At 45.6% G+C, this 19,191-nt stretch overlaps 1 long non-coding RNA gene across 1 annotated transcript; it reads left to right on the top strand.

Annotated features, from left to right (window-relative positions):
* Window positions 1-10,664: 10,664 nt before the first annotated feature.
* On the top strand, window positions 10,665-18,180 carry LOC119086129. Its single transcript, XR_005090995.1, has 3 exons — window positions 10,665-11,057; window positions 11,844-12,001; window positions 18,042-18,180. It is a non-coding gene; the product is annotated as an uncharacterized LOC119086129 (long non-coding RNA).
* Window positions 18,181-19,191: the final 1,011 nt, after the last annotated feature.

The raw sequence follows: 19,191 nt of genomic DNA, 5'->3' as shown, positions 1-19,191 counted from the left end.
AACCTGGAGCTTATGCAGGGACACTTGGCTCAGGCTGGGAGGAAGGGACTGGACCTGCCTGGACTGAGTCTACCAGGTTGATCGCAGTCCTCGGGGAGGACTTGTCCTGGAGGAGGTGGAAATGGAGGGTGGGCTGGGGGTAAGGGGAGGGGGTGGGAGGGGGGAGAATAGGGGAACCCATGGCTGACATGTAGAACTGAATGGTATTGTAAAATTATATATATATATATATATATATATATATATATATATATATACCCTAAAAATATTTTTTTTTCAAAAGAAGAGAAAGATATTATTTTGTATCAGGCTTTTTCTTTTGGGTCACCAACCAGCTCCCAAGTCATGACATGGAGACTTCTTATTAGTTATGAATGCTCAGCCTAGCTTAGACTCATTTCTGGCTAGTTCTTTTAACTTAAATTAACCTGTTTCTCTCTATCTACCTTTTGCCTCGGGGCTTTTTACCTTTCTTTCCTTCTGTGTATCTTACTTTCACTGCTTCCCATGTCTGCCCGGCTGGAGGCCGCCCGGCTGGAGGCCGCCCGGCTGGAGGCCGCCCGGCTGGAGGCCGCCCGGCTGGAGGCCGCCCGGCCTCGCCTGGTTTCTAGCTCTGGGTGGTGTCCCTCTCTTTCTCCCTTGTTCTCTTTGTCTTCTCCTCCTTGAGCTTAGATTTCTTCTCCTATTTATTCTCTCTGCCTGCCACCCCGGCCTATCCTTTCTCTGCCTGGCTATTGGCCGTTCCGTTCTTTATTAGACCAATCAGGGGCCTTAGGCAGGCAAGGTGAAACAAATGCAACACATCTTTACATGATTAAACACACATCCTTACATCATTAAACAAATGCAGCATGAACAAAAGTAACACACCTTTACACAGTTAAAGTACTATTCTGCAGCATGAATAAATGTAACACGTCTTTGCCTAGTTAAAGTAATATTCCACAACACTATTTGAATACTGATATCTAACTACTGATATCTAGTTTTCTAAGCACAGTTTCATAGGCATTAGTCTCCTGGGGCAACCATAACACCTGTCACCAGAAACTGATGCTTTGAACAACAACAACAACAAAAAATGTACTTTCCACAGTTGGAGCAATAGGGAGTCTGAGATGAGGATGCCGGTTCAGCTGAGTTCTGGAAGGACTCTAGCTGGCTTGCAGAGAACCCACTTCTCTTCTTCCTGTATGTTCACACGTCCTTTCCTGAGTGCATGTGCATTGTGAGACAGCCCTCACTCTCTCGATCCCAACTCTCGCTCTTGTTCTTTTCTGTAGGATTAGAACCCCCATCCATTTAACCCAATTTCTTCCCAAGACCCTGTCTCCAGGTATTAGCTGCACTGGGGGTCAGAGCTTCACCATATGAAGTTGGAGAGGGATGAGCATTATTCAGTCCACAATTTACGCCTATTATCCAAAGACAATTACCAGTATCTCTGTTCACTCTAAGCATCCCCTGTAAGTTGAAAAATTAGCATTCCATGATCTGACCAGACCCATTTCCTGTTTCTATTCTCCAGCAGTGTCTACTTCCAACTTGTTTAGGATGCCTTATGTTAGGCTCCAAACATCTCAAAACAAACAAAAATGATTGTACTACTTATATCACTTAAAAATTCCTTTAGAAACTAAGAAACCAAAATGAAAAAGATCATTGACTAGAGGAAAAAGGGTTGGAAAGTAAGCTACCCAATGACTTAACTTTTCTGAAAAAGAATTTTCTCACTTCTAACTTTTCATGGAATGTTCTACCCATCCAACTGCTCACCAGAGTACAGAGATGGGGAAACCTGCATCATGATTGACACCAGGCCCTTAGGTCTCCCTTCAAGGCAGGGCTTGTTGGCCAAGATGACAGTCCTGGCACAGACTGCCCATACCACACCTAGCTCCATGGCCTCTCTACAACTAACACAGGATCAAGGCAGGAGTATTGTTGTGCCCAGATCGTGACCCCCAGAGAGACCACCAAAGACGAGCATGCCGGAATGCAAAAGCAAGGTTTAATTCTGGATATCCAAAAGCAATACAAGCCTAGGCAGGGACTTCTTCCAATACATCCAACGCAGTGGAAGCTGGAGGAAGCGCCCACCTGTCTGCAAGCTCAGGTTTTAAAGGGAAAAGTCACAAGGTTACATCATTTAGGGGTGCTAGTACGGGTACAATTCTGATTGGCTCGCTTCTAGGGACTTCTAGAAATTACCTCTAAGGGGGTGGTTGCCCGCCACCATTTCTCATTGGCTGCCCTCAGGTGGGGGCATTTCTGTGGTCAATTACCCTGGAAACCAGGGAGAGGACATTCCATAGTCTGGCAGGCATTACCTCATGACTATCTTGTGACTCTGTACTTTTACACTTCCTGGTTTCTGGAATCTGAACTGACTGGTTTCAGCAACTAATGGCCTATTCCCAAAAGGAAAAATCTTAGGCCTTAATTTTAGGGAGAAAGCATTTTGGTCTTATTTCTAAGATGGCTCATTTTGGTCTCACAGTATGAAGGTCATCTCCACCCAACCTGGGATTGCTCTGACAGACTATGCCTGCTCCTCAGATCCAGTGTTAGCCTGCATTCTATCTGGCCCTCAACACAGAGAGACTTGAACATCTGCCCAATCCTTCATCCTTCCTTTCTCCACAGGTGCTGATTTTGCTGTTGCTTGAGGTAGCATCTCCCATAGCTCCCATAGCTGGCCTTGAACTCCAATCCTCTCTCTACCTCCTTAGTGTTGACATTACAAGAATGAGCCACTTGTGAGTACTTGCTTATTCTCTCCTCTGTTGTTGTGAGATAAGCAACTGGGGGGAAAGAAGGCTTATTTTGACTCACAGTTTGTAGCAATTTGAATGAGAATGGTCCCTACAGGTTCATAGACTCCACCCCCGACCACTGGTAGAACTGTTTGGGAAGGATTAAGAGGTGTGGCCTTCTTGGAAGACATATATGAACTCTCAGGTTTCAAAAGTCCATGCCATTCTCAGTCAGTGCATTCTCTCTCTCTCTCTCTCTCTCTCTCTCTCTCTCTCTCTCTCTCTCTCTCTCTCTCTCTCATTCCTTGCAGCTTGTAGATCAGATATAAGCTCCCAGCACAGCTCCAGTGTCACGCCTGCCTGCCTGCCTGCCTGCCGTCCGGCCATGATGGTCACAGACTCTCACCCTCTGGAACTGAAATTCCCTTCTAAACCCTTTCTCCTTTAAGTTGCCTTGGCCATGGTATGTCTTCAAAACAACAGAAAAATAACTGAGACACAGTTCAAGGATACGGTCATTTTGGCAGAGGAATCAAGGCAGCAAGAGCTAAAGCAGCTGGTCGCATTGCATTCACAGTCGGAAGCAGGGAGGGGATGCACGCTACTTCTCACTTCTCTTCCTCCGCTATACAGCCAGGACCCCAACCAGGGAACAACGGGGCCACCAGAGTTTGCAGGCCCCACATACCCACTGTGTCCCCTTGATGCCCCGGTAACCATCAATTGACCACATACTTTGGATCTGTCTCTGGTTCCCTATTTCATTCCACTGGTACGTGTCTATTACAGTGCCAGTGCTTACCGCTTCCAGGCTACAACTCCATGACACAGTGCTAAGTCAAGGAGTGTGATGGTCACAGCTCTTTTGTTCTCAGAATTACTTTAGCTTTTAGGAGTCTTTAGGATTCCATATTTAATTTTGAGGTTGATTTTTTTATTTGTATAAAATCTGATTAAAAAGTGGGGAGAGAGGCACTGCAGAGAGACTCAGTAGGTAAGAGTGCTTGCTGGTGCCGGCGGTGGCGCACGCCTTTAATCCCAGCACTCGGGAGGCAGAGCCAGGTGGGTCTCTGTGAGTTCGAGGCCAGCCTGGTCTACAGAGTGAGATCAAGGACAGGCACCAAAAACTATACGGAGAAACCCTGTCTTGAAAAAAAAAAAAAAAAAAAAGCTTGCTGATCAAGTTCTGATCCCAGCACCCAAGCGGGAAGTTGGTGTCACCACATATTATGCCTGTAAGGTGCTGTGGGTGGGTAGGGACAGCCTAGCTCCCAGTCCATCCAGACACTCTGTCTCAAAGGACTAAGGTGGAGAGTGATAGAGGAGGAACCTGATGTCCTCCTCTTCCCTCTGGAGCACTCACACTCAGGCACAAGAAACCCATACACACATGTACATACCACACACACACATACAACACACACATATGCATATGCCACATATACCACACACGTGTGCATATACCATACACACATATACCACACTCACAAATACATATATACTACACATACATACACTTGTACATACATCACATGCATACATCTGACACACACAAACACACACAAGTGAGCAAATATGTGAATGGGCATGACTTCAAAGATGCCACAAAAAAATAGCCAATGGCAATATAAAAAGGTACCCAACGACATTAATTATCCAGTAGATACACATCAAAACAACTCGGAGATACCACCCCACTGCTGTTGGGATGGCTTTCACCCAAAAGTGAAAGAGAATACAGGCCGGCACAGGTGTGGGGAAAAGTGAACATGTGTACGCTATGGGGGGATGTAGAACGCTATAGCCAGTCTGTTAAACAGGATGGAGATTTCTGAAGAAGCACAGCTGCCCTGTGACCCAGCAATCCATCTCTGGGCATTATTCAAAGTAACTAAAATCACCATCCCTTAAGGATATCTATATTCCTATGTTCACTGCATGTATTCTATATATATGATATATATATATTGAATTGTATATATCACAGTTGATTAACTTATATTATCGATATAAATATATGCATGGCGCCGGGCGGTGGTGGCGCACGCCTTTAATCCCAGCACTTGGGAGGCAGAGGCAGGCGAATCTCTGTGAGTTCGAGGCCAGCCTGGGCTACCAAGTGAGTTCCAGGAAAGGCGCAAAGCTACACAGAGAAACCCTATCTCGAAAAACAAAAAAAAGAATGACTTTAAATATTTGCATGGCTTGTGTTATATGTGTGAATGTGGGATATATATATTGTATTGTGCATGTGCATATATATACATATATATTTATATACTCATTCCTAAAAAAAATCATTCCTAAAAAATTACTCATTCCTGCCGGGCGGTGGTGGTGCACGCCTTTAATCCCAGCACTCGGGAGGCAGAGGCAGGCGGATCTCTGTGAGTTCGAGGCCAGCCTGGTCTCCAAAGTGAGTTCCAGGAAAGGCGCAAAGCTACACAGAGAAACCCTGTCTCGGAAAAAAAAAAATTACTCATTCCTAAGAAAAAGAGAGAGAGAGAGATCTTCTTACAAACCAAAATATGGATAAGCATCAAAGATACTGTGGTAAATAAAACCAGCCAGACACAGAAAAAAATATTGCATGATCTCTTACATACAGAATCTAAATTGGGTTCTTTCTGTTCTTTAAATATTATCCAGTCAGCTGGGCATAGTGGCACTCAGAAGGCAAAGGCAGGTGCACCTCTGTGAGTCTGAGGCCAGTCTGCTCTACATGGAGAGCTCTAGGACAACCAAGACTGCAAAGAGAGACTATGTCTCAAAACTAAATGAACAAATAAACAGAAGCTAGCCAGTCTGTTATATTCAGATACGATAACAGAAAATGGGCTAAGACAACTACTCAAGAGAAAACAATTATTAAGTCATTCAAAGGGGCCCGTGAGGCCACACTGCTCCCCGAGAGACTGCTGGCAGTGGGTGGTTGCTGGGAGAGGGGGTGCCACTTTCTTCAGTGGTCTGGGCACTGACAGTTGCCCATGCTCCAGTAAATGACTTCTGGGTCACGATCATGCAGACAGCTCTAATTAAACTCAGTGGGTCACACACAGAAAGAGGATGTGAAAGCAGGAGGAAGGCTTGGCAGGGAGAAGCATGGAGTGGATGAGAGAGGGGGGTGGAGGTGAGGATAACGAAAATTGAGAGAACAGCAAACGGAGGGGAAGTCATCTAACCCGCTGCCAGCGAGATTTTCAAAGCAGAATGTGCGTGCACACTAGTTGCCTTCCTGGTGAGTAGATAGATACACACCCTGAGACCAGCGAGGGATAAACTTCCATGTTTTTAAATGTGAATTTTTAAAAAGCACTGACAGGGACTTTCCATCTTCTAGGCAAGGAATAAGATCCAGTTTTTCTTCATTTAAGCAATATTCTTCCCTGCCAAGAAGTTCCCTCAAAAACTTAATTCATTTCTCAAATGCCACTTTGTTAAAGGTCTCTATAAGATTTAAAAGAAAGGTTATAGAGTATAATTCAATCTTTAAATTATTATATATGTCCTGCAAATTCTTTAAGTGAAAATAAATGGTCTCATCATGATCTGGAATTTTTGCCAACCCAGATACGATATTCTAGGCATATTTCTTTTCATTCCTAAATTTTACTTTCCATGTGCGAAGAACTGCCAGGATAGGGAAATTAGCAAGGATCAAACTGCCCGATGTAGAAAGGTGATGTGAGAGTGTTAAGGACATGCATCCAAGAGCAGGTCACCTGTGTTGTGTAGGACACACACACACACATTACCTGTTGGCTGAAGCACATGAGTTCAACCCTGGGGATCAAGTGTGCTGGTCAAACACGTAGACTGAATCCTGAGATTGTCTGTGAGAGCTTTGCAGAGGAGAGGCATTTCCAAAGAACAGCTGTTTTGAAAAGATAAGACTGTGTTGCTCTCCTCTACATTTTAGCTGAAAAACTCAATGGTAAAAATAATTACATTTCTCTACCCTTTACACTCACTTGAATTAAAATAAAATTTAAATACACTACAGCTTGGAGGTTATGTCCATATTGCTAGAGGTCTGCCCCTTTAAGAGGACAGATCTATCAGCCCGGGGGTGGGAAGTGGGGGAGGGGTAAGGGGGCGTGTGAGGGTGGTGGTGGATCAGATCGTGACCCCCTGCCATTCTACCCCTGAACAGAGAGTGAAGAGCTGTCCTGTGTTGTGTTTTTACAGCTCATAATTTATGGTCCTAACCTGTATCTGGCTATCCCGTGCTGTCACGTGTGTGGTGTTGAACTAAGTCACATGATATAAAACACCCAGCTACCCTGAAAAGTTGTAGAAGTTGGGAATCTCCTTTGCTGGGATTTCTCTAGAGACTGCTCTGGCCTGTGCCTGTCCACTCACACCCACACAGTCCTCTTCTGACTGGTTGCTTTCTTACCTCCTGTCTTTTGTTCTCACCAATGAAGCTTCCCTCCAGCTTTTAAAGAGAAAGAAGTTTCTCCTTCCATTTAAGACCCTGATAGATTCTTTCTAATGTTCTCCCAGGCAATGATAGGCCAGCTTCCTTTCATGAACCAACTATGCATTATTTTCCCCTTCAAAATTATATTTAACATACATTCAACCTACAGTTGCCACAGCCTCCCTAGTGTTTTCGCTGTCCACAGACACAGACCAATGGTGAATCTTCATCAAATATATCTCATTCATCTATCAGGCTCAGTTTCTTCCCAGGAACACTCAAGCCATGACTAAACAAGACCAAAGCCCAACACAGAGAAACTTAGTATAGAAAGTACTAGAAGGCTGGAGTTAGGATGTAAATGTGCAATGACCCCAACAGGCCATGTTTCTGAATGTTTGATCCTCAGCTGGGGGTACTGTTTGGGACATTCTGTAACCTTTGGGACATGGGCCTAGCTGGTAAATGCAGACCATTGATGGCAGGCCTTGAAGGTTGATACACTCAGCCTTGCGCTGGGTTCTGTTCCTCGCTTGCTGATCCACCAGAGATGTGGACAAGCTGCCCACAAGCTCTCACCACCTCCAACAGAGCATCCAGCCACTGTCTTCCCCTGGGCAAGCTTCCCTCTGAAACCAGCAGGCATTTTGTCACAGCAATGAAGAAGAGTAATCCAGATGGGGACGCGGAATGAGCTGGTCAGACAGGGAGTTACATGGGAGGTCCTACACAGAGGAGCCGCAGAATGCCAAAAGATTAGGGTGGACTTCAATCAGAAACTGAAAAACCTAAGCGATGGGTACCTGTCAAAGCCACCTTTCCTTCGCCAGCAGGGTCTAGTCTTCAGGCTCGGGGTGGCCACACACTACCATTCTATTGTTGTGAAGAGACATCATGACCAAGGCAGCTTAAGAAAGAAAGCATTTAATTGGGGGCTTGCTTACAGTCTCAGAGGAATTCATTCTCGCCTCATTTTTCATTCCTGCTGCCCAAAGGGCACCTTTCTGCATCTAGTTTCTTTCAGGTTGTTCTTCAATGGCACAAACTCAGAAACCAAAGTCTGGTTGGCATCTCTATTCTGACCTCCCCCTTCTCTTTCATTAATAAGACAGGGTCTTCATTTCATAATTGCTTACTACAGCTAGCACAGTGGAGACCCTGGCAGCAAAAGTAGCTACCACAGTTAGTTAATCTTTCATTCTATTAGGTATGATAAATTTAATTCAATAGTTATATACAATTCGATTGGCTTTGAAAATTATAAATGTATAAACTCAAGTTCCATTTGCTTTTGGGATACCATCTTACAAGGATTCCAATTTGTAGTAAGGCTTGTTAAGGAAGGAAATGGCTAAGTTGCATTTAGCCTACTGGCTATGGGTGGGATAGGACCTCTGTTGGTCTTTTCTGTGTCGATCACACAGATTGCAAGCCCAATGCCACTTTGAGATCTTTGGCAGCAATTAACTCTGCAGCTCACACACGATTGAGCCTGTATGATGAGTATTCCGAGACGGGTAATGCCTGGGGGGCGCTCACCAACCTAAGACAGAGTGCCTGTGTGGCCTGGGCAGGTGTCTCCATGGCGGGTAAGGTGACCCACTGATGTCCCATGCAACCTAAGTCAGAAGCTCACTTTTTAGTAAAAGGGGGACCTGTAGGGTCCTGGCCCGTTTTGGGTAACTGTTGCCTTGCTTGCTGACCTTGACCTTGATATCCTCCCTATGCTAATTCCCTGCTGGGTTCCACCCTCCTGAATGCTTAAGGGAAGTTCCTTGTCTGTGTATCCTGCATAATGGGCGTTAAGAGCTTAGATGCAAGATTTTAAAACAACAGTAGCGAACTTCTGCCCTCTAGAGTTCTCCCATGGTGCTGTAAGCCTATATTTAAGACCTCTTCCCTCCTTCAATAAACAGCTTTCCGATTTAAATAAATTAAAAAATAATAAAATAAAAATTAAAAAATAAATAAATAAAAAATAAGACAGGTTCTTATTAATGTAGTCCTGGTCAGCTTCAGCGTCACTGTAGCTGAGGATGACCTTGAACTTTCTGAGACTCTTGGTCCATCTTCTAAGTGCCGGGATTACAGGAGTGCACCACCTCTCCAGTTTTTGTTTGTTTGTTTTAGCTTCTGTCAAGATTGCAGCCAGAACTGAGGAAATGCGAGAGGGACCAGGCTTTTGGGACAGACAGATAAACTGTTTCCACACTCCACAGTCCCATTTGTCCAAGGTCAGGGAAAGAGAAGAGGCTCAAGATGAGCTTGTAGAATCCCACGGACCCCACCTTGGAGCTCAGCAGCGCTGGAAATAAAAATAAATTCAAGACTAGTGAAAACAAAGGACTTTTTAATACTCAATTCTGCGGAAAGTAACACCAGCACTGAGAAAAGCCAAACACGGCTGGCGTACTAAATTGAAGCAAGACAGCGACTTTTAAATTCCTCTGATGTCGAGAAATTCCATCCACTCTTCCATCGGCCAGAACTTGCCCCCTCCCCAAATTCCCCATCCTGTTGGCTTAGGACAAGAGCTTTATCCATAACTTGGGCCTTGAGACTGCCTGCCCCATTCTCTGATCTGGTGCTCAGCAGGCTACCAGGACCTCTCCAACTCATGAGATAGGCTGGGGGAGCCGCCCGCTAGAAGAGGGGTACCTAGCGCCTCGGGCTTCTCTGTCACTCTGACGAACTTAAAGCGCACCTCATACTGCAAACGGACTAGAGCAATGTTTCTTACACCAAGACCTTCGGCTCTCCTCCCCAGGGCCAGAGCTTTTGCTCAGCTCAGACCTTGAGAAAGCATACTCAGCCCTAGGGCAACCATACTTAGCCCAGGGTCCAGGAAGGAAAGGAGGATTTCCAGGCAGGCGCCACCAGAGAGCGCCTGAAGTCAGCCTAAGGCCGGGCGGGAGGGAGACAGGGCGGGGCGGGGCCTAGGGCCGGGTTGGTGCCCGTAGGAGGCGCGGGATGGGAGAGGCGGGGCCTTGGAGGCAGAGGAGGGGAGAGGATGAGGCCTGAAGGAGGCAAGGCCCAGGGGCGGTGGCGTGACAGGCGTGTAGGGAGGGACCTGGCTGAAGCCCGTAAAGGGCGATGCGCGAGGGCCTTGTCGGGACCAGAGGGTGCGAGGCCCCAGACCTCAGCAGAGAGGGAGGGGCTGGGGCGGGGCCTGGCTGGGGCGGGGCCTGAGGCTTAGGGGCAGGGCCTGAGGCTTGGGGAGGGGCCTGAGGTTGGGGGCGGGGCCTGAGGTTTAGGAGCAGGGCCTGAGGTTTGGGGCGGGGCCTGAGGCTTAGGGGCAGGGCCTGAGGCTTGGGGAGGGGCCTGAGGCTGGGGCGGGACCTGAGGTTTAGGGGCAGCCTGAGGCTTAGGTGCAGGGCCTGAGGCTTAGGGGCGGGGCCTGAGGCTTAGGGGCGGGGCCTGAGGCTGGAGGCGGGGCCTGGGCTTTAAGGCTAGGACCCCGGGGCGGAGGGTGGGGTCAAGGGCGGAAAAGCCCTTGTTCCACCTTCTCCCTCGCCGCCAAGCCCTCGCGCCGCACTTCCGGCCCCGCTCCCAATCCTTGGTGGCCCGGGATCTCCTGAGGGTCTCCCTAGACAACCTGAGTGAGCTTCCCGCCGCGCACCGGCTCTGGGCCCGCCACCGGCTGCCCCACCCTCAGGATGTGTTACCTAAGTACGCGGTCACCATCGCCGTCACAGGCAGCCTCAACCCCACCCCGGCCAGCTCGTGTCCCTCCGGCCTTCCTCCCCCGCACCTGCCCGCACGCTCCGGGGCCCGCAGGTGCGGAAGACCGCGAAATTTCACGCCCCGCGGAGACCCGCCAGCTCCTGTGACAAGAAGGGGAGGCGCGGTCGGGCGGAGCTCCCGGGCAGATGTGCCAGGTGCGTGCGACCCCTGGTGGCAGTGGGCGGGCGAGACGGCCCTGCGGTCTCCGAGTCCTCCCACCAGAGGGCGTCTCTCCAGTGCTGTGGGGAACCCAGTGTCCCCAACTGGGGCCAGAGGGGCCAGACCACCTAGTTTAGCTGTCTGCAAAAGAGCCCTTGTCCAAAATCCGAAAACCTTTAGAGCAGTGGTTCTCAACCTTCCTGATGCTGCGACCCTTTCACACAGCCCCTCGTGTTGAGGTGACCCCAACCATAACAGTGTTTTTTGTTGCTACTTCATAACTTTAATTTTGCTACTGTTATGAGTCGTAATGTAAACATCTGTTTTCTGATGGTCTTAGGCGACCCTGTGAAAGGGTTGTTCAACCCCAACAGGTTTAGAACTGCCGCTTTAGAGGAAGGCTCTTGACCTGTTCATGAGTCAGTCTCCCTGCTTCTTGAAGCCAGCTGATTGTTCTTGAATAGTGTTAAATTGGAGGCAAGGCGTAATTGCAGGAGGGGTCCATGAGTTCGTTTCAACTTCTCGGGTTTGCTTCCGCTGAAGTGGTTCCACAGAAGTGTACTTTTATTACAGACGTTGCTGCTTATTACAGGTTTGGCAGGGTCCACAGACCCTCACAGGCAGTAAGAAAGTAACCTCTGATTTTTGTGCATCGATGAGTTGAATTCTGGCAGCAGAAAATGTTTCCTTTCCTACCTAAGGCAAAGTCATTGTAATACTAACCAAGACAGTTTCCAAAACCAGATGCGCCTTCACCTTTCATTTATCTATTTACTCTCCAGGCTGCCTGCACCTAGGCAAGAAGCATGGAGGTAATCCACGGCAGGCCCTGCTGCTGCAGGGAGCTTGAAGGGGCCGACCTCCTGTCCAACACCTTTTACTCAAATCAGGTGCACACGCCGTTCGAAACAGCTACTCGCCCAACTGCTTCAGAAGATAGGTAAAAGAAAAATTAGAAAAATGCAAGAAAAAAAAGAAAAGGTTTCATGACGTTAGTGGCTTTCTCTATAACACACACTTCAGCTTTCTTGTGACTAAACTTCGTGTGGTTAATCTGTTAACACTGGAAAGAACATTGCTGTATCCTGTAAAAAAGCAGACATTCAAATTCTACTACATTCTAGAAGTGTGTGTGTGTGTGTGTGTGTGTGTGTGTGTGTGTGTGTGTGTGTTGTGGGGATGGAACCCAGACTTCATGCCTGCTAGGCAAACACTGCACCACCAAACTACACCTGCAGCTCTGTTCTAGAACTCTAGTATGGTCCCGTCTTTGGCTTGGAGAGCCATCCGTTTATTGTGGTATTCACTAATAGCGTATTCACCAACACCTCTGCCCAGAAATACTCCAGAATCTGTTGCTAACCCTGTTGCTGGGTCAGACCTGCCCCGATGTGTGGATGTGACAGGGATGTGACGCTTTCACTGTTCCTAACAGCCCTGTCAGTGGGCACTGTTACCCTCTGTGATGTATAGGGCACAGGCAAATACTTTGCCAAAATCTCGGCCTCAGCTTTTTTCTGCTTGAGTCATTTTGAGAGGAAGAATAAGTTTGTTTTTAAGTACCCTGTGTAGTTATGTTCTTTTTTGTGCGTTTCTAACTTCACTTGACCAAATCCTGAAAGTACTCTGTAAGAGGACAGGAGACCGCTCAGCTGGTAAAGTCCTCACCACACAAGCAGGAAGATGTTTGATCCCAGTATCTATATAAAAGCCATGTGTGGCGGTGTGAACCTGTCATCCAGTGCTGAGGAGGCAGAGACAGGAGGATCCCGAGGCTCAACAACCAGACAGCCTAGTAAAAATCAGTAAGCACCAGGTTCAGTGAGAAACCCTGTCTCCACAAGAAAGTGGAGAGTGATGGAAGAAGGCAGTCACTTATGTCACTTTCTGGTCTCACACATCTATATAGAAACACATACACAAACATTTCTTAAAATTAATTTTAGGGAATTAAACAGGAAGCCACCTTACCTCAGTTTAAACACTTCCAGGGTGGTGCTGGGAAGACAGCTCCGCAGTTCAGAGCACTTGCTGCTCCTCCAGAGGACCTAAGCTTGGTTCTAAGAAGCCAGGTTTGGCTCTCATCTCTTCAACAGACAGCTCACAACCACCAGTAACTCTAGTTCCTGAAGATCCAGCGCCCTCTTCTGGCCTCCAAGGGCACATGCACACACATGGTGTATACACACACTCATAAAGCAATAAATTAGTTGTCAAAACAAAAACCTTCCAAAGTGGTTCATTGCTACATGCAGGCAGTCGATTCCACTTTTTGACTGCCCTTGCTTGCTGGATCATTTCCTTTGAGATGTTTCTAAAACACTTTTCCTTCCTTGTAACTTCTACCCGCTGGTGCTGGTCTTTAGTCTGAAAACATGTAAAGTCTTAAGTCATTATTCCCAGGCCAGGAGCCTTCAGGGTTGAAAGTGTCCTCAGTCTCCCTTAGGGTCTCTTTCTCAGCCCCAACATTGGTTCTTCCAGACTCCACTCTTACGTCTAGGCTCTTGCTTGCTGTCTGATCCGCCTTCATGGGTCTATTTCAATTTACAAACATGCACTTTGCAAAAGAAAAACATTGGGAGCGGGGACTGGAGAGATGGCTTGGGGTTAAGAGTATTTGCAGCTCTTACAGAAGACGCAGGTCCAGTTACTAGCTCACAGCCTTCTGTAACTCTGCTTGCCTGGAGTCTGGTGCCCTCTTCTGATCTCTTCAAGCACCAGGCACACATGTGGTGCACATACATGCAGGCAAATGTACTCTTATTTCTAGTGAATATGTAAATAAATGTTTGACGTTATCAGTGTTCTCTAAAGCACACACATTTGAGAAAATTAAGTGTCCATATGGTCAGCTATCCATAAAATATGAGGCCATTTAAACATTATCTAGGAACAACCATCCTTGGTTTCTAACACTAAACCTTGCTTTCCCTTTTATTTCGTGTAAGCTTTTTTGTGGTAGTCTCCAGACAGAAAGCCAGGATGACTATGTGTACTTATAGCCCTTGCTGTCAACTCCTTCATAAGACTCCCCAGGCAGCTTAGAGAAGATTTTCTTTCCCTTGCTGTTCTGAGATGCTCTGGAAGGTGTCACCAGGACAACAGCAGCATCTCCATTCTGTCATACCTGAAGCTTTCTTCCAAACAAGTGCTGGGTCGGTGGCTCTCAACTCAAACCCAAAGCAAAGCAATAGGAAGCAGAAAGCCCCTGAATTCCAGGGAATCACTCTTGCTGATGGTAAAGATGAATCAAAGTCTTTGACATATCCTCGATTTCAGAAGCTTAGTTTTCTAAGCACAGAGACAGGCACACCCTTGCCAAGTGGGACAGATTTTGAGTTAATGTGGCAATTTTAATGACAGTATACAATTACTTCCTTACACCAGCCTACTTTGTTCTTCTCATGGTGGGCAGGGCAGTCAGACAGAGTACATTAAAATCACCTGGGCTGGAGGGATGGCTCAGTGGTTAAGTGCACTGACTGCTCTTCCAGAGGACCTGAGTTCAATTCTCAGCAACCACATGGTGGCTCACTACCACCTGTAATGAGATCTGGTGCCTCTTCTGGCCTGCAGGCATACATGCAGGCAGAACACTGTATACACAATAAATAAATCTTGCAAAAAGAAAAAGATTTATAAAAAAAAAAAAATCACCTAGGGATGATCATATCAGCTTATCCTGTAATTCAAACACTTAGGAGGCTAAGACAGAAGAACTATTCAACTAAGAACTATTGCCATGGGTTTAAGGACATCCTGGGCTATATAGTTAGTTCCAAGCCAACCTGGGTTACCAAGTATGACCCTGCCTCAAAAAAAAAAAAAAAAATCACCCGAGAGCTTTATAAAACTATACATTTACAGGCTTACCCTGTTCATATCTGGCACACTAACTTGGAGGAGGGCAGAAGAACCTGGGGGAGACTGGGTTAGCGGAAAGCACTGTAAAGAGAAAGAGAAACAGAAATAGGGTTCCGGCTTACCCAGTGATCAAAGAACAAGCTGATCTTTGTTTGTACTTCAACTACTTTATTCACTTGTGTGTTTTAGAACAATTATAGTAGCTGCTATTTTTTTTTGTAGCTGCTATTTTATAACAGTCTCGTTTGTTCTCCTTTGAGAATGTTAAGTAAATTAGTAGGCACTGTACTCTTTTGTATTTTTTTCCCATTGAAAGTTTAGAAACTAAGAATAGTTAAGTGGCAGAGTTCTTGCCAGCCTTTAAGAGGCTCTAGGTACACACACACACACACACACACACACACACACACACACACACACACACACAGAGAGAGAGAGAGAGGAGAGAGAGAGAGAGAGAGAGAGAGAGAGAGAGAGAGAGAGTTCTTAGTTCTCTGCCAGCTTAAAAAAAAATGAGAGATTTGTGTGAGATTTCTTGTGACCATGCCTCCTAATCATTACTAGTCTAATTTTGGGATTGATACCCAAGATTCTACAGTGATTTGATAGGTTTGGGTCCATCCATAACCTTCCCTAAATCAAAGTAAACAGTTTTCTGTGGCTATAGATTGAAGCGCCAATAATTTCATGATTATTCTCTTTGTTAAGGAGAAGCGTTCTATTTGAAATAATTATTTCATCCTCAAACCTCAACTTACATTTTAAGCAGTTCCTTCTATACAATGAGTATTAATACTACAGGAGAAGGGCTGAATAGACTTGAGTATTTAAAATAAAAAGAAACGTGCTGAGTGTGGTAGTTCACACCCATTAATCCCAGCATTGAGTAAACTGAGGCAGTTGAATTGCCATGAGTTTGCCTCTAGCTGGGGCAGAAAGATTGCAAGGGGTTGAGAGGGTCAAGGGTGATTTAGGCATTACCTCTTATTTTAATTTTTTTTCAATTTTGCAGCTTTACTAGGTGCCAGTACACATGATTGATTAACTTTTTTTTTTTGGCTCATCTTCTGGGACAATGTAATTTACCGGGGTCAGATATTGAGAAATTGACTCATTTATTATTTATATATAACTTTACAAACTTAAAAGTTAAAGCTTAGCTTGTCATTAATCACAAATGTTTAATATTTTTCACTTGTCATATCCCCTAAACTGTGTGTGTTTATCATGGTCAGAACTTGGAGAGGGGAAAAGATCTGAAAGCTGTTTGCCAGGACCCGGAAGCAACAGTCACCAAGCTTCCCTAAGCTGGTCAGTGCAGAGCTTAGGACATGTTCTCTTTAGTGAGACAGAGAAAATCTTTTGGGTTGTAAAGTTTCATCATAAATACTCAATTCTGCTGCTATAGGGTGAAGAGAGCCACAGACTAGGCATACGTAAATGAAAGGCAGTATTCCAGTAAAATAGTACTTGCAAAACAGGTAGTAGGTCGATGGCTTAGTAATTGTTTATCTAGCAATTTCATATGATATTCAGTTCCATTTGTAAGACAGTCTTGAGTGTTAGTTCTCCATTGTACTTAGGAGTTACTGTTGGGGAGGGTCCTCTAAGGCACGGGCTGTACTGACAGAGAGACAGAAGTACCCAGCAGCTAGTGCCTCTGACTCAGTTTCCCTGACTCTGACTGCCTCCCCTCCACTCACAGGACAGTGCACAGGGCGCAGGAGCCCAGAGAGGATGGTCCTACCTTCTCCCATACTTTACTTCTCACCATGGCCCTCTTCCACTGTACCACAAATTCCTGACCTTTACACCAGCTCTAAAAATAGAGATGCAAAACCATTTTTATGGTCCATGGAGTCAACTAAGTTCTACTCGAGTCTTTACCAATTTCCCAAATATATCCAGATACCCAAGTTAGAATGGGGTGACACTTTAAGCCTCTGACTTGGGACTTAGGCTGTGTCTGTTCATCAGCATGTAGACCCACATAGAGAATTCAGTTCCAGTTCCTCTGGTCATTCCTCACTCAGTTCCCTCCAGAGTCTACACAGTGTTTGTTAATCTAGAGAGCCTCACTGAACTGTTGGAAGCAAGTAACACCTTAACAGTATTGGTGCTATTCCTTTACGTTGGTCCAGTCTCTTAAACAGATGATGCCAGGAAGATCCAAATACAAAGGAGCAAGTTTGACCCTTACCTTATAGCATACATAAAATTTACTCATAATGATTCAAAGACACAGGTGTAAAAGCAAGAACTAGCCGGGTGTGTGGCACACGCCTTTAATCCCAGCACTCGGAGGCAGAGGCAGGTGGATCTCTGTGAGTTCGAAGCCAGCCTGGTCTACAGAGTGAGTTCCAGGAAAGGTGCAGAGCTACACAGGAAACCCTGTCTTGGAAAAAAAAAAAAAAAAAAGCCAAGTATCTTCTCAACTGATGAATGGTTATATCCATTGGTAGACTATTCTGCAGCCATTAGCGGGTTCATGGCACACCGTGCATCAACTTTGAAAGCATTACGTTAAATGGTAGACACCAACACAAAGACTACATAGTATATGGTTCTGTTTATATGAAGTGTCCAAACAGACCAGTCTATAAAGAAGGTGGGTGTAGCAGGAATCTTCAAAGTTCTTATTAATAAAATCACTCCTAGGATTAAAGGCTTGTGCTAATCACTGCCTAACTGTGGCTTTTCTGTTCTCTAACCCCAGATAAGTTTATTAAGGTACACAATATTTTGGGGAACACAATACCACCCCAGGTGGGTGCTTGGGGTGGAGTAAAGGTGGGTTCCTTCATAGAGCACTAGCCAGAGAACATGGGGCTTCTTTTTGAGGTCAAGAAATTATTATAAAATTGACTCTGGTGGCTGCTGTACACACTTATGGGTCAACTAAAACTGTTGAATTCTATGGCATGTGAATTATATATCAATTAAGCTGTTTCTTACAAAATAAACACAAATTTGTGGGTGATGGCTAACCTCATCCCTTTAGCAGAATGCACCATAATCTTAGAATTCTGTATTCTGAAAAACATGACCTAAACTCTAATAAGTGGAAGGGATTCAAGTACAGCGGAGCAGTGTCAGCAGCCTGTCATTTCCCACAGGTATCAGGAGCTGAGGGCATCCATGCCACAATGCAGGCTTCCCTGGGGTGCCGAAAGGGAGTATGGTGGCATTATTCCAGTTGCTCTTCCTGAAGAACACAGGCCAAAATGCGAGCCTCCCGCGTCATGGGCAAAGGACACCAGCATTATGGATTTGGTGGAGAGATCTGGCCAAAGTAAGAGAAGTTCCCAACGCCCATAAGGTCCTCACTAACCATTTCTTGTTTTTAGTGTTAGTTCTTATTAATGTATCTGCTTCTGGACTTCTTTTACTATTTATGAAAAGACAGAAAAACTAATTCTGTGCTTCCCACTTGTGAAGTCAATGGTAAGTCTGTACGTTTTGTTTATATTGCTGCAATTTGAGATCTAAAGTATGTGATTAGAAATCATGATAATCCCTTGCTTATATAAAACCAAATGAGGCTGGAGCAGTGTCACATGCGGTTAAGAGCACTGGCTGCTCTTCTAGAGGACCTGGTTCGGTTTCCCAGCACCACATGGCAACTCACAACCATCTGTAATTCCAGTTCCAGGAGATCTGACTCCTCTTCTGACTACACAGGTACTATACATGCGTGATGTGTGACATACGTGCAGGCACATACAGCCATACACATAAACATTAACCTAAGTTAGACTAAGTTAGAAATGTTCTTGCTTGAGCAAACAGCTCACCCCAATTTGTACAGATGTTCAGGTCTGCTACCATTTTCTAGTTCATTCTTAAGTATTTGAACCTGCAGGGCACTATTTCCAGGCTGATTGTTTTTTTCCCATATGTGTCTGGGATGGGGTGCATGGAGGTCAGAGGACAAGGAAAGTTGGTTCTCTTCTTCTACTATGCTATTGTGTGGGTTCCAGGAATTTGTCAGGCTTGGCAGCAGGCACCTTTACCCACTGAATGTAAATCAAACTGACTAAGAGGCCGAGGCAGGAGGATCGGAAATCCAAGGCCTGGGCAACTTGGTAAGAAAGACCCTGTTTCAAAACAGAACATAAAAGAAAGAAAGAAAAAATGATTCAGGATATAGTTCAATGTTCAGTGGTGAAAAACTTACCTAGCATGCACAAGGCTCTAGGTTTAAAAAAAGGGGGGGCAAGCAGCAAAATTAAATTAAATGCCTCCTTATTTGCTAAAGGTTATTAT

Source organism: Peromyscus leucopus, chromosome 3, assembly GCF_004664715.2.
Source record: "Peromyscus leucopus breed LL Stock chromosome 3, UCI_PerLeu_2.1, whole genome shotgun sequence".
Lineage (NCBI taxonomy): Eukaryota > Metazoa > Chordata > Mammalia > Rodentia > Cricetidae > Peromyscus > Peromyscus leucopus.
The sequence above is the reverse complement of the archived record's forward strand: the minus strand, read 5'-3'. Positions and strand labels throughout refer to the sequence as shown.